This window comes from Oxyura jamaicensis, chromosome 21 (assembly GCF_011077185.1).
Source record: "Oxyura jamaicensis isolate SHBP4307 breed ruddy duck chromosome 21, BPBGC_Ojam_1.0, whole genome shotgun sequence".
NCBI classification, from domain to species: domain Eukaryota; kingdom Metazoa; phylum Chordata; class Aves; order Anseriformes; family Anatidae; genus Oxyura; species Oxyura jamaicensis.
In genome coordinates, this window is record NC_048913.1 from 5,159,921 (window position 1) to 5,164,826 (window position 4,906).

The following is a 4,906-nucleotide window of genomic DNA, read 5'->3' on the forward strand; positions in this document are numbered from 1 at the left end:
CAGCATGATATGAACCAGCAGCATCTAATCGGCTGCTGCCACCCTCTGCCTTCCCCCATCCTCAACACTGGCGGATATGTCAGAGCAAAAACATCTCTGCATTTCTGATCTCCCTGGGGTCACATCTGTTTTGAGTCAGGCCTCCCATTTGGTTCCAATCCACTGATTTCCTGCTACTGTCCATGAAAAAGAGTGCGACTCTGTGGCTTCCCCTGGGTGTAATGGTCTAATCTGTACCTTGTTGTGCACTGTAGAGGGGAGGGGGAATCAGTGCTACTTGGGAGCAGATTTCTCTTCCCTTATGATTGCATCCTGTTCTTATGCAAAGCACCTTTATTCTTGCTAGCAGTGGCAGCCCCAGATGTCCTGGTGCCCTCCCCGTATCATCCATATTTCTCCGGCCTCCTAATTGAATCCTTCCCTGGCTGGGACAGGCTTTCCTCATTACGATGAGCTGGATCCAATTCTACTCCCTCCCTCCATCTCCCCGTCTTTTCTTGTGAACACAACACGGAGCTTCTGTGAGTGGATGACCGCACCAGTGAACTGTTCTTGCAGCTACTGTAATGTTGTTCATGAGGTTAGCAGAGCAGGAAGGCCCCAGACAGGTACAAGGTGGTGAAGGCAACTTCTCTGCCAAGATTCTGGCTAGCACCAAGATGCGGCTTAGTTCTAAGAAATAATGCCTAGTTCTTTTAATGTATGGCTTTCAAAGTCATTTAGCTAAAACATCAGGCTTTTGCAGCTGGTGGAGTAGCCCAAGAGTTCTCCCAAGACCAATGGCAGAGCACAGGAGTTGAACAGATCTAACATCTTCATCCAATGCATTAGCCATCAAGTGGTATTTTCTCAGTAGGAGACCTGTGCCCACGCACAAAGTTTCATCTGTGCTCTGAATGAGGTAGGACAGCATGAACAGAACTTCCTTTTCACCCTCATCCACTGAAAATCTCAAGAGTGGGGAAAAGAGTCCAGTCCCCTTGCCTTCTCTACCCTTTGGCCTCTTATTGAGATGGGTAAAGTGTTGCACCATACAACACATACAGAAACCCAAGTTTTCTTTGAATGTTCTAACTACAGAAAAAGCAGCAATATCATAGCATTAACACACCGAACATGAATACCATGACCTTATGTTAGCCTGGGCAGAGCATCCCATTATTAGTTGGTTTTGGTACCTTAACTGGCATATTTACAGCTAGCTATCTTATTATTACATGGGACTGTATTAGGGTGTGCAGGCACAGCCAAGGCTTACATCAAGGTATGTAAATGCAGGGTAAACAGACACGACGATGTTAGCTGCACTGACTTCAGTGCAACGTCTCAGGAGTGCTGGAAGTAGAACCAGTACTGCAGATTGCCTAAGTGCCACTGCTTTAACTACTAATCCACACTCTTCTACTGCACAAAGTGCAGCTGGATTTCATCAGAGCCTAGCTATTATTTTTAATAACCAAATCCTTGGAAAAAAAAATCCAGGACAAAACCTCTGATCTAGAGGCTCTTCTGCACCTTGGGTAATGAAAGGTGCTGTTATTGTTAGCAGAAAGGATCTAAAGGCAATAGCACAAGGAATGATCTATAGGGTGCAAGCATGTTTGTTATGAAATAATTTGGATCCACAGAGGAATTCCATATGTGGCTTCCCCTCTGGTGACTAGAGGTTCCCACCTTGGCAGTGATCCTGGAGTCCCATGCCTACAGGCTCAGCAGCATGGAAAAGGAGGGTGGACGCTGGAGGAGTAATGGGATCGTCAGCCGCCGAGGCTGCTGCTTGGCACGCCGACAATGTTTGTTTGCACCTCTTTGAAGATGAGAGATGAAAGTGGCGCCCACATGGGCTGCCTTTGATTAGCTTCTTATTTTTAACATTGCAGCTGCGATTATTTTTCTTTTTCTTGAAGCATTTCTTCCCCAGCACCAGAAACTCTGAGGTTCCCTTCTCTAGGGAGGTTCAACTTCAAGGAAACATAACAAAGAGAAGTGTGAATGTAAAGGAGACTGGACAACTCAGGGCCAAGGGGGACTTTTGTCATTTTATTTTTAATTTTACTTCCATTTTTTCCCCAATCCCCCATTCTCAGCGGGTCTCAGAAAGAAAATACTTGTTTACTTCTTTTTTAATAGGGAAAATAAATGAGTCCTGGGATTGTACAGAGCTGTCATGAAGAGGAAAATGTCTAATGGTTCAATTCCCAGTTCTGTCACTGAACCACTCTGGGACTTGGGGAAAAGTCAGTTCGCCCATCTGTAAAATGGGATTTATAATGCGTTGCTTCTCGTGGGTATTGAAGGAGTACAAGTAGCATTGATGGAATGCTTCATGCACCTTGGATAGAAGGGGCAATAGCCCTGTGAAGTGCTGTCCTTAATAGATACTTAGAGGAATTTCCTTCACTGTGGTACTTATCTGACCACAGCAGCTGAGTGCCTCACAACTACTGATGGATTTTATTCTATTACCTCTCTGCATTGTAGGATTGTTGCATGCAAAAATAAGGCAGATTGAATGAAATGGACAGTCACAGAAAAACTGTGGCAAAGACAGGGACTAATCCTCCATATCCTAAATTTAGGCCACATCCATTAGACCTTTTTCATAGTTGAGGGTGTTTTGCAATCTGGATGCACGTAGGAAAGCCTCCTGCCCACGTTAGTCAGTCACACCAAGACTCCCTTCCTAATGTATGAGGAAGAAGTAGTCTGAAAAGGGAGTTAACTTTTTTTCACATTAATTTCCTATCACAACATTTGTTATTCTTACATCTGATAGAGCAATTTTTAGCCAAGAGTTTAGTCAGGCGTTAATCCAGTTATCCACAGTGGATGCTCTAGCTTTAATGGCATAACACCTGAGGAAGAGTTTAGCTTGCTCACTCTGCCTTATTTCAGGAACAACTTACAAAGATAGGAAAGAGTTCGACATACAAATGACATCAGAAGGAATTGCTACTAATCAGTACTTCCAAAATACAGCATCACAAAGTCCTGCCAGTCATGAGCTCAAGCTTGACTTCTGTTGGAGGGTATTAAAAAATGCTAGGCAGAACCTGAGAGCAACAATGTCAGTCATTAAGATGAGAAAACCTAGAGTGGGGATAAGAGGAATAGCCAAGGATAAATAACAATCAGGTTCTCGATACTCACGCACTTCAAAAGAAAAAAAAGAGAAACACAACCACACATGTTTATATTTATTTCTTTGTGTTATCTACCAAGACATTTATCAGACAAAGAAAGATGCAGACACATGGGTTGTGTAAGAAACTGAAGCAGGCTTCCACAAATTCAACCAACTCTGAGCAAAATCTGTTTTTAAACAGAGTACCTGCTAAACCCTTTAAAAAACACTTCAGTCCACCATGACTCAATGCAGCCCTGGCATGGCGCCAAAAAGCTTAAACGAATCCAGTCAATGCATATAATTTACCCAGCTCTCCTCATCTTTATGGTTTTTCACCTGCTCCCAGGAAAAAAGGCACTCAGTTGGTCCAGCTCAGATCATCCAAAATGCCACAACACAATCCTCTTCAACCCAGCCCCCCCACAAAGGGATAAAATGGTCCTATATGCTCCTTTCAAGCATATTATATAAAGATATCTTGTACAAAATAATTTGTAGTGTCTACCAACTTGAGATTTATCCCAGAGAAGCAACATACTCTAGCCCAACTCCCTCCAGTCTCTCAGACTCCAGGACATTAAATTAACCCCCTGCCAAATTTACTACAAGCCATCTGACCATACCATTTAGCCATAGTAAAGACAAAATCTATACCTAGCTGCAGTCAGGAAAGCAGGCAACTCTGTTGAAAACCTATTTATATCACTCAAGGAGATCAATGGAGAGCCCAGGCCTGGAGGCCAGTGACCTTGGATTGACACAAAACTTAAAGGAAAAAAATAATGGTGTCAGCTCAAGAGACCACAGCTGTTATTTCCAGAGAGTTCAAAAGAGAGCCCTACAACTTACTGATTAAGAAAATGCTTAGCTAGGGATTGATTTTTGGAAATTGGGTAAATAAAACACTCACCTGTTGCTAGTGCAGGAGCCAAGGTGCAGAGCTGCTCCTCCAGGGAACCTCAATGGCCGCATGCACACCACACAGGCAGGACCCTCACACTAACCCTCAGTCTGTCCCAGCTGCCACCAGGCTTGGTGGGACATCAGGAGTGATATTTGCAGGAGTCTCTCCTCAGGCTGTCCCAAAGCGAGGGTGCATGGAGCTCTCCACAGGCTGTCTTCAGAGGGTGCACCCTTGGGGGCCTACCCTGCCTGAAGAAAACGGACAAGCAGACAGAAGAAAACAGGTAAGAAACCTGTTGTCATCAGAGGCAATAAAGTGGATTTTCAGCCCTGGATTTCTCAGTTCTGCCCCAGCTCCTCCATAACTGCTCCAGCACAGAGCAGCAACAAGCCCTGAGGCAGCCCCCTGAGAGCTCTCAGAGCCACAAAATGGCGGCCGGGGCGAGGGAGTGCCCCGCTCCTCACACACTGAGGCACCAGCTGGGAGCTGTGCAGGTGAGGAGACCCAGGCACAGATAACAAGGCCGGACACCAGCACTCCCCTGTGCTCCAGCACCAAGAGTTAACAACCCTGTGGGGTTGGCAGAAAAAGAGAGAAACAGCAAGCCACTAGGGCATACCCTGCCTCACAGGGGTAGCAGCCCTGAGGCAGCATTGACCCATTAGACACAGCCCCGGCTACTAGGAACTATTTCTCCAGTGCAAATTTCAACCTTACCAAGGCAGGGCTTCCAAGAAAGGCTTTTGAAGGTAGAAGCAAAGCCCCCACCCTGTCACAGATGGCTGAGATTTAGACAGGAAAGCTCAAAAAAAAAGAAAAAAGAAAAAAAGAAAAAAAAAAAAAAAAAGGCTGAGGTTTTATGTCTGGTAAGTTAT

The 4,906-nt window shown here is 45.0% G+C and overlaps 1 long non-coding RNA gene across 1 annotated transcript; it reads right to left on the reverse strand.

The window, feature by feature from the left end:
* Positions 1-1,424: 1,424 nt before the first annotated feature.
* Positions 1,425-4,500, reverse strand: LOC118177025. The gene is made up of 2 exons (XR_004755638.1): positions 4,038-4,500; positions 1,425-3,053 (listed from the first exon to the last, which is right to left on the reverse strand). It is a non-coding gene; the product is annotated as an uncharacterized LOC118177025 (long non-coding RNA).
* Between the last annotated feature and the right edge of the window lie 406 nt (positions 4,501-4,906).